Source organism: Anoplophora glabripennis, unplaced genomic scaffold (genome assembly GCF_000390285.2).
Source record: "Anoplophora glabripennis isolate ALB-LARVAE unplaced genomic scaffold, Agla_2.0 scaffold352, whole genome shotgun sequence".
NCBI classification, from domain to species: domain Eukaryota; kingdom Metazoa; phylum Arthropoda; class Insecta; order Coleoptera; family Cerambycidae; genus Anoplophora; species Anoplophora glabripennis.
The window spans coordinates 494,457-505,878 of NW_019417621.1; positions in this window are offsets into that span (position 1 = coordinate 494,457).

Below are 11,422 nucleotides of genomic sequence, written 5' to 3' on the forward strand. Positions count from 1 at the left end.
ACAAACTGACATTTAAGAACCGGCATTATTAAAGAGTGGCTAAAACTGGAGAATTTAGTTAAAACAGCATTGTATGTACCTATTAATAGATGTAGCACTGTTACATTCCACCAATATTCACTATACGTTTCTAGTTAAGACACGAAAAATAGGTAAATCGTTAAATTATAAGCATTTTGTTCAAATTTAGGTCTATACGGGTTTTAAAATTGTTATAGATTTTCTGAATATCTACAGTAAGTAGTTAATAGTTAATATGTACGTATGAATTGGAAAATAATCTGTCTCCAAACAATCTCTATCTTGTTCGTCGGTTGTTTGGTGGTCTTACTTATGTAAATTATCACCACAGCCTAGAGAATATTGTCTAAGCTGTGTTATCACTTTCATTAGCCCTTTTTGAATGTATTCAACGCACCATTTTCAATAGTTAATTTGAATACCCTGCATCTCGGACTTTCTGGCCTGTTTATAGGAACTCATTTTCTTATTTTGAAGCGTTGTATCATCAGGTAAAATTTGGCATATGTAATTCGGAACATTCTGTAAACATATATGATTAGATGCATTGTAATTCAATTTATTCAACAAATATTACGGTTATATACTGGTTATCTAATTCTAATTAGATTGTTAAAATTATGAAGTTAATTTGATTGAATTTATTTACATAACTATTTATGAAAAAAAATAGCAACAATAAATAAGGAAATTGGGTATCGATACAGTTATAATGATTGAGGGTGATATTTATGAAAAATTAAATATTTAAATGATAACTGTAAGAAATACTAAGTATAATTTATTTAGATGTCAACATATCAATGGTGAAATAAGAGGCGTTAAACGATCTATACTTTCAATAAGAACCTTAGTTAGAAATTATTTTTGGATTAGGTAGGTATTATTTCCAAATTTTATGATAGATTGTCTGACATCTAATGTTAGTGTTTCTTGCGATTGGTTAATGAAAAAGTATACAATCATACCTACAGAGCCATCATGATTTAGCTGACTAATAATATGTTTAGGCAGGGCAACAAAATTTTACGAATTCTTAAAGTTTATCACAGTCCAAGGGTTGATATTAAGCGAGATACAGGGTGAAAATTCAGTCATTCAAAATCAGTTGCTTTAGGCTACTACTTTTCGTTTAATTTTTGGACACCCGAAATACTCATAAATATGTTCTATAAACATCCCCAATACAATTTAGTTCTAGTAGGGATCATTTTTCTTAATTGTATTTGTTAGTAGATGCCGTTATTTACGTTAAAATTACATAAAGGCTAAAACGTATCAGATAATAAGATTGCTTTGTATATTTATAAAAAATTAACTTTAGGGAAAAATAATTAATTGATAGAATAGAATGTAAAAGATACAATATTAATCTAAATACAAAGTTATGTATATGACAAATTTCGCACATGTTTTAATTTAAATAGAAGATATTTTATTCTACCGCTCACCCTGAAAAATATACTGAATCATTAACAAATGAATTATGGTCATTTCGGGATGAAATATCTAATAAATTACTGGCACTAATTTATGAACTGAAAGTTACTGATTTCAAAGGAGACATGGCAACGCCGCGCCTTGTTTGCGTTCGCCGGCAATACCGACCGAGCACCTTGTAAACTTTCAAAACGGCGCCGGTACCAGACAAATCAATTTTATGGAGCTCTTTCGTAATGGACTAAAAGAAAAACCACCTGTTAGCAGTATCTAGGATTTTCTTACCATTTACCTGCGTTTAGTATTTATGACGTCCGTAAAAATATTTGAATTTTTAAATTGTCACGTGTGTACCAACGAATTTTGCAGAAAAGTGGTTTGATGATGTCATTTTACCGGTATATAATTACATATACAAAATTTAGCATGAGCGCGCATGGTAATGGGATATTTATATTTAAATTGTTTACGATCTTTCCATTAAACGCTACTTGTCGATTTATGGAATCGGTAATGAATAATTGGGAACAAGTAGTAGGTATTTAACTAGGTTTCCTAATATACCTATACAGTGTTTCCGAATAGGTAGGTCAGACAGGTAAAATTTAAAATCATGGAACATTTTGAGGTTTACTTTGATAAAGAAATATTGGATGTAAGTTGTAGTACTATTTATCCGGTGTTATTTAAGTCAGAATAAAAAATTGACACTTCAGAATCCTTGAAAATATCAAAATATCTCCGAAACAGTGGCGTCGCTAGAGGTGCAGGCAACCTTTTAAAAGCAACATACGAACATCAAAGATTATTTGAGAACAACCATGGGTCAAGCTAGGCAGTAAGCCAATACTTCGTATTGTACTTATATTGAAAAATATTGTCAAAAAATTTAGATTTAGAAATTCGTATTGCTGCTAGGAATAATAATAATGGGAGGATAACACTTTTCTAATATTCTATGTATTTACGGATTTATGACCTATATCGTTTTGCTGTTCATAACGTTATTTTTGTTAACTTAAATAAATATTTTACATTTTATTGGCCAAAAAATTTAAAAGATGTTTTTAGGACGTAGAGAAATAGTAATGAAAAGGATATCAGAAATTCACAGTATTCCAAATAATCGCAGTTTTTCCTTTTTGTTATTAAAATATTGATGCCCACAGAGAGAACGTTATGAAAAATGGTACAAAACTTAGGTTGCTAATTTAACTAAATAAGGATCACTCAATTTGAATACAATTGTATCTCATCTAGTGACGGAGGTAGGTACCTACTGAATCCTAAATTTGATTCTTAATTGTCTTTCAAAAAATCTACGAAAATCTAGTTATTTTTGAGTTATTGCTTGAGAGTTTTTTTTTAATCTAAAATAACTTGCCACAATTAAGAAAAATAAAAATAATATTAAAAAGCAGTGCCTGATTTAACTATAGGCTGGTGTAGGCGCTGCAGCCTACAGGCCCCCAAAATATTAACAAAATTTTCTTTTATGAAAACTAATTTTTTTTAAGACCTCAGTGGCGTCGAAATTCTGGGGTTCTTAGTGATGGTATGTCTCAATACCTCCATCACTGGGTTGTTAATATATACATTTATTTGTATGCAAATTCAATGAATTTCTCAAGCTCAAGTTTCATTAATCATTAATCTGCGTCAAACACCTTCAAAGATATTACCTAGATTTATTTTTCAAAAACTTTAAGGTGGCCATATTCCCGGTCGAGAAATAGTGAAATTTCTGGCGTGTTTAGGTACCTACTGAAATCTTTAAAAGTAAAACGTGTAGAACAAAAGTAAGCACAAAAATAAAATCCTTGATGTTTTGTTTATTCATTGTTACCATTTAAATTTACTCAAATAAAATAATAACTAAAAAAAAAGCGTTTGTAAAACATGCGTTTGCTGTTATTCTAACCTCACATTTTAAGAATTATTTTCACGTACTTATAAATAAAAGTAAACAATTTTATATGTAGGACTAAGCAAGTAAATATTATAAGAATATTTACATGTGGAATTATATATAAACAAGTTAGTATTTTCGTAGATTTCAGTACCTAAAACCTTGATGGTTTTATTGTTTTTTGCACCTGTTTATTCGTTTTACTGCGGCATCTTTGAAAATACCCAGGTGGCATAACATAACATTCCTATTATTTGATAAGCTTTAGATTATTCAGTTATTAAATGTTTGAAATTATTTGTCTTTGCGGAAAACACTATTTAAAGAATATGGGGCCCTTAACAGCCTGTATCTCGAAGGCGAAACATTTACGGGGCCATATTTATGGAAACTTTTTTCCTTATTCCAATGAGCACTTTGTATGGCAATTTTTTCTTCATTTTCTTTTGAAGACTTTATAATAACGGAATTTCAAAATCTGCGATAATTATGTCAGAAAAATGTTTAAATAGAAATAGAATGTGCATACAAATAAGTTTCTTGTTAAATCAAAACACACAATTAATAACAAGAAAACGCAAAATTTATTAGCAAATCGCTAAAATGATTTGTAATAATTAATCAAAATGCTCAGAGAGAATTTCACTTTGCCTTTGCATTTATCTGTATGAAACTTCCATTTAAAAATTCCAGATATACTCGTATGTTATTAAAAACTTTTGGAACTTCCGATGCTCCTAATTAGATACATTTTTTTTACTTGAAATGTATTAATGATGGATGGGATAGGATTTTTGGTACTTGAGAGAGGTATCTAGACATATACAGTGTGCCAAGATAAGGATGGGATAGGATTAGGATCTAGGAAACGGTAAGAGATACGAGGTGGAAGGAAGGAAGGAAGGAGGAAGTTTTAAAATTCCGGGTAGTTCCGGAGATATCCGGAGAAACCCGAAAATTTGCAAAATCGTTTTATTTTTTTTCTGGCTTTATTTGAAAACGAGTTTTAAAATAAATTGCAATGGCACTTTTTTCGCTCTATCCCATGGTGTCAACGTTTTTGCAATCCGACGTTTCATCTTTTTCGGGGGGACATCATCAGGTTAATTTTTTTAAATACGTCGCTGCTATCTTTTTAACAAAATCTACTCATTTTTAATTCTGAATTAGATGATATTACAATTGTAAATACAGTTTTGGCTTGTTTTAATTATCATTTAAAATTTTTCCCGAGTAAGGCTCTGAACGCTTTCAAAATATCTATTGGAACAAATCATAACAGTATAAAAGTCAATACATACAGCATAAAATATCCAACATATGTATTCTTTAACTATTATTGGCAATACTAAGTAGGTAATTAGAAATAATAAAAAATAAAACATTTCATAAATTCGTATTATTTTATATTAGATGAAACTTTTTTAAATTATTGAATTGAAAATTGTTAGATACTTTGTGCTGTATTGACTTTTATACTGTTATGACTTCCTACAATAGATATTTTGAAAGCGTTTAGATTCGTACTCGGGAAAAATTTTAAATGATAGTTAAAACAAGCTAAAAACCTTTTTACAATAGTAATATCATCTAATTCAGAATTAAAAATTACTAGATTTTGTCATAAAAATAGCAGCGACGTATTTAAAAAAAAATTACCTGATGATGGCCCCTCAGACGAAACGTCGGATTGCAAAAATGATTACGCTATTGGATAGAGCGAAAGAAATGGCACTGTAAATATACAATTTATTTTAAAATTCGTTTTCAAATAAAGCCAGAAAAAAAATATAACGATTTAGCAAAATTTCAGGTTTTTCCGGATATCTCCGGAACTACGCGGAATTTTAACACTTTTTAAACGGCATATTGTTAGGTATAAAAAAAACACAACTCTTTTCTAATTTAAGCCACCCCGTATCTCTTACCGTTTCCTAGATCCTAATGCTATCCCATCCTTATCTTGGACACACTGTATTGTCTGCAGTAAATAAAAAGAAAAGAAACGGCGCACCCTGCATAAACGGAAATAATTTTAAAATGTAGTGAATTTGATTTGAAGCGACATTTATTTGAGCCACTTTTTTATATTATTGAAAAATTCGTCGTAACTGGGACACCCCGTATTTGATTTTTCTCAATAGTACATTGTTTTTTCTGTGAAATATGACAAAATATTATCAAGAATAATGAATATTATTCAGAATGAAAATCTATGAAATTGTTCTATGTATGTATCATGTACCATGTTCTATCTATGTTCGTTTGAATATTTTAATATTGTTTTAAACTAGCGACTTTATACCCTTGTTACATTATCGCCCTTTTAGCTAACATTAGTCAAGATATAAACTTTTGATGTTGTGACGTAACATAGACGTACAAAACACCTTGTATATGTAAAATATTCAATAACTAGTGGGTACATATAGGTAGGTATTCAGGTTTTTATAAAATTGAGAGCTGAATTATGAAATATTTTGGAAATATTATTAAAAGTGGAGCATATTTCTCGAAAGCGGATATAGATATCAAAATGGAGTTTTAGGTTTAAAGTGATGCTCTATTTCGAACCTATCAATGGTTTTTTCGACAACTATGCAAGGAAAAATATTGTTCGATTTACCAAAGCTAGGAATATTTATTTTTTCTGTATATCTTCAACCGTCAACATAGCATATTTATTTGGCTCAATCATAGCCTCTAGAATAGCGCAAATTGCGCCATGGCCTCTAGTATTTCTAGCATTTTAGGAGGCTGTTATTTTAGGAAAAAATTTTTTAATATACCAGACGTCTAAAACAAGGCTTAAAATCACTGATTTTTGGATAGAGATTTAAAAAGTATCATTTTTAAAATACCACTGATTTTTTTTTAATTTGAACACTTTGTATTTCGAAAGACTTCAGTCTATTACTTCAGTAATACTTTTTGGTCTAAATTGATCCAACGAACAACTAGTTGAAGATATGTCGTGGAAACATCCTGTATAAAGAATTATTTAAAAAAATATATTCATACGTCCATTTACCTAGTAAAATAATTATTCATTATCCGATTAATCCGTTTTTAAAACATATTTAATACTTGCGGCATGTGGCACATATTTGTATTTAATTTAAATTTATGGTACACGGCTTTTGGGTTAGTTCCAAAAACTGATTGCAACCAGATGACTCGTACGTGAATCATCAACGGTCAGATATGAGGACTGCGGCTCTTTTATCACCATTTCTTCATAATAAAGAAAATATTTAAGAACGTGTTTGGCTAGGGATAAAGTAGCACACGTTTGACAAGTGAGTCATCGCAGAAGGTGAGATCTCCACCGTACAATCGACAAATGTTCCAAGTATTTTCGATGCCGAATAAGGAATAAAATGGCTCTTAAAACGATGCCCTGCGTCCGTATGACTGTAAAGTAACAGATGTTGCTGTTTTCTTAATGAATTTTGATTGATTACATTCCATCGTGCATTAGAACACTTCGGTTAAATAATTACTAACATTAAATTTGGTAGTGCTCATTTATGGGCTTATTAGTGAATGGGGGCATTCATTTTATTCCTTTGGCGGTTATTCAATAGAAACATTACCATAAATGGGGGTTATTGACTTACTCTGGTTTGTTTGCATGTAATACTTGCACAACTTTTGCGACTCTGCCTAATTTGTTCTTGCGATGACGAATCGGTGCCTTGTACTGTTTCGTTTTCGATTTTTGTTGTAGGCTTTCAAGAATTTTTGAAACGCTAACGGATGGCACGTCCGCCATTTCTGTTTTGAGAAAAGCTAGAGAAAATTCTCATTTCACAACACTTCAATTTCGCAACGAAAGTAAATTACATAGCTAGTTATTGTTCAAAATGTGTAAACGATGTTAGGTTAATTTTTATCCCTGTCACTTTGACAGAGACGGAAACTTCGTGTACATTTCAAGATGTCTTGAACATCAAACAAGTGAAAATAAAATGTGACAAATGTCAAAAATGAAATTAATAATGCAGGGGTATCTTGTGTACCTACCTAAGTAATTTTTTTTAGAATATTTTAAGAAAAATTCAAATGATCCTATCGTCTTATTCAAAAGTCCCAAACGGATTTCAAATTCGGCAAAAATAGATATCCATTTCCTCCCCGCGTGTAGCGAGAAACGAAATTTTCAACAGAGTTTCCAAAATTTAAGAAATCTTCCACAACGCTACCAGCCCCCTCCAATCACCAAAGCCCCACCGACCACGCACAGAAAAGTAGCCTCAGTTCTGAATTTTGGGAAATAAAAAGTTTCTCACAGTCATCCAAAGTCAGACTGAGGTAGGGCAAAACCGTTACTATAACTAACTACAAGTCCACAACTCCTTCCAGTAGAACAGAAAGGACAAATCTAAAACGAACTTCGTTGGAGAACCTTTGCAGACTCTCCAATAAAGGTGATCGAACATCAACTCTGATGCCTTAGGTCATTAACCATTATCGGAACCTGGCCAATTTATTGCCATTAACATTGTATGTTTGTAGATCATACATTCTAATCTCATTTATTGTTAATACATTTTTATCAATAAATCCCAAATTGTTACAATTTGAAAGGTTGTTAAAAATGTTCATAAATTTTTGCGAGCATATGTTTTTGGTCTAGACCTCACTTTTAGCGCACTAACCACTTAAGCCGTGTAAAAATCTGCAATGAAGGGCCCACGGGGTTTTCAAACTCCTAGAAACCCAAACCATAGGTTCTCTCAAGAGACTTACAGAAGCTCTAAGAAGCTTCCAAATTTTTAGATATTTTCCAAACAAAAATAATACCTAAAATATAGTGATATAGACACAAGACACAAGAGTATTCATACTCGAAGAACCCAAAACATTTTAGTCCACTAGGTTCTGTTGAGAGCCTCCAAACCCCTGCCATCCCAAGGAAGTATCTAGAGTGGAAACAGGCGAATAAATTAGAGCGTGGATCTTATACCTAAGTAGGTAAAACACCTCGGCGCAGTTGGCGAACAAAAAAAAGGGCGACGTCCTCAACCTCAAGCGTCTTTGAGACTGACTTGATGAAGAAGGCGTCCGTTGCCTTTTTACAGGTGAGCAGGAACCAAAAATCCCTGCATAGCATGTGAATATTCAGGATCTCTTTTCCAAGGACATTTAAATTTCGCAATAATAGAGGTAGGGAAAAAGTAATTCCCCGACACTATGTCCTAAACCTAAATGACTTGGTTTTTGAAATACCAAATATAGGAGTTACATTTTTTGACACAAAAAATGTTAGTAAACTATGGATAATCCAGATCAATTAGGAAAATAAAGTAATTTGAAATCAACCTGCTGATGTGCTGACAATAATTTTTTTTAATAACTTAATAAATCAGTTGAAATATCAGCTGATGGCCGATTCCATCTCAAATCAATGCAGAGCTCCATGTGGACCTGTCACCAAGCTACTCCAAAATATTTTTTTATTTTTCTAGGTCAAAAATAAGAGGACCCCTATTTTTTCTTTTTCCTCTCAGGCGCTGAAAAGAAACATTTAAAAAAATTTTCCGATTGCAATTTGATTGCTTATTTTTTTATTTTTTGACACACTAAAATAATTCTTATTTTACCTGATAGAGGGAATGCAGCCCTTCATATCTACCTTTTAAAAAATGTGAATAAATGTTCGGCAGAAAATGCATTTTTTTTCAAAAAGTGCATCTTCGAAAAAAAATTGATTTTGGAGATTCTTAATACCAATACCATCAAATCTATCTTTCTGAAATTTGCGGTTTTTGCTTTTTATCGCATAAAAATAAAAAAACTACAATAACATGTGAATAAAATAAAACATTCATTTCTATTCAATTATATACAAGGTGTCGCGCTTAAATGTATTACAAGGCTGTAACTTTTTTATTTTTTGGCCGATTTCAAAAATTTTTATTTTAGAATGTAGGGTAAAAAAAATCTCTATCTGCTGTTTTTTTATTAATGCAATACACGGCCAACTAGTGTTCGCCTGAAGATGTATCGAATTTGATGAAACTTGGTCATAAGACATTTTAGGGGATGCTGAATGAGAATACATAATCTGTTTTTTGGAAAAAAATCGTTAATACCAATTAGCTGTTTTGACGTTAAAAAAAACGCGTCCAAGTTGGCCGTGTATTGCATTAATTAAACAGCAGTATCACAGTTAGATAGATTCTTTTTTACCCTACATTCTAATATAAAAATTTTTTAAATCGGCCAAAAAATAAAAAAGTTACAGGCTTGTATTACATTTAAGAGCGACACCCTGTATATAATTGTATAGAAATGAATGTTTTATTTTATTTACAGGTTATGGTATTTTTTTTTTATTTTTAAGTTTTGTGCGATAAAAAGCAAAAACCACAAATTTCAGAAAGATAGATTTGAAGGTATTGGTATTAAGAATCCCTAAAAAAAAATTGAGAGCAAAGAAATATGGCCTTTTTGAGAGAAACAAATTTTTTTCGAAGATGAACTTTTTTGAACAATTGCATTTTCAGCCAAACAATGCATTTATTCACATTTTTGAAAAGGTAGATTTGAAGGGCTCCATTCCCTCTATAAGGCAAAATAAGAATTATTTTATCGTGTCAAAAAATAAAAAAATAACAAGTAATCAAAATGCAATCGGAAAATTTTTTTAAATTTTTATTTTCGGCGATGCAATTTCCGAGTACATAATAGACGGAACTATGCTCCTGAGAGGAAAAAAAATAGGGGTCCTCTTATTTTTGACCTAGAAAAATAAAAATATATTTTGGAGTAGCTTGGTGACAGGTCCACATGGAGCTCTGCATGATTTGAGATGGAATCGGCCTGGTACTAAATTTGGTTTTGGTTTTTGATAATTGATTATCCATATTTATAGAAGGTGACAAAAATAGGTTACATGGAACCCCATATGAGTCATCAATAACCAAAAATGTGTGTACCAAATTTGGTACTCATCTTTAAGTTGGTTTAAAAGTATTTAAAAACATACATTTTTAATAATAGGTCTTCTTCAAATTATTAGGTGTATCTATGGCAAATAGGCAACCAGCAATACATTGTTATAGATTCTATTACCTACATAGTTTGTCTAAATATGAATTATTGCACAAATAACAGATGCTGCTTGTTCAAAAGCGGCAAATTACAAATTTCTTTAAAACAAAAAGTAATTTAAGTTTCAAACCAACTCCATTTTATAGAAAATTTGCATTAGAATGGAGGAAAGTCTGTTATTTGAGTTAGACAAACTGTGTAATAAAATCTATAAAGGTGTATTGCTGGTTGCCTATTTGCTATAGAGCTCTCTCAAGAAGGCCCATGGTTATTTCGAACTTTTTGTGTTAGTTTTAACCAAGGAATAGACGTTTGGCAGTCGAATTAAGGAACATCCTGTATAATAATTATTAGACAAATATCTCTAAAGGTATTTGTCATAAACTAAAAGTGATATTTTTTGCTTTTTCCATCTTTGGATAGAACTAAATCGAAAGTTAACCCTTAAATACCCCCTAAATTTGCCTCGGGACTCAAGGTCAGTCACAATTAGACCATAAATCATGACCACAGTAGTTTGTACGGAATTTGCCAAAAAAATTAATCAACCTTTTTCAATTGGAGGTCATGCTGCAAAGTTATTCGGGGTGATCGATTAAAATGGGACACCCTGTATAAATAGGCAATAACTCTAAACTACTTGTTGGCTTTAGATGCAATTTTGTTATTAATAGTCTTAAAAATATATTAAGCATAGAAATTTAAAACTTTTTGAAGGGTTTCTATTCCGACGATTTCTTTGAACATTTGATGGCATCGAATTTAAAAGTATATTTATAACCAAAAATGCCTATGGATTTCTTATAATTATGTACTGCAAATTTATTCAACTATATGATAAGTTCATCTTTGTTTTAACTAAAAAAATAACTAACTCGATTGGATTTAAGATTTTTTGTAGAAAGTCTTCTGGTGAGTAGCGAAAAACATGCTTTATTGTTTTTGTTTAAATTATTATTACACAAAGATATGCTCGTATACTTACCTCAAATG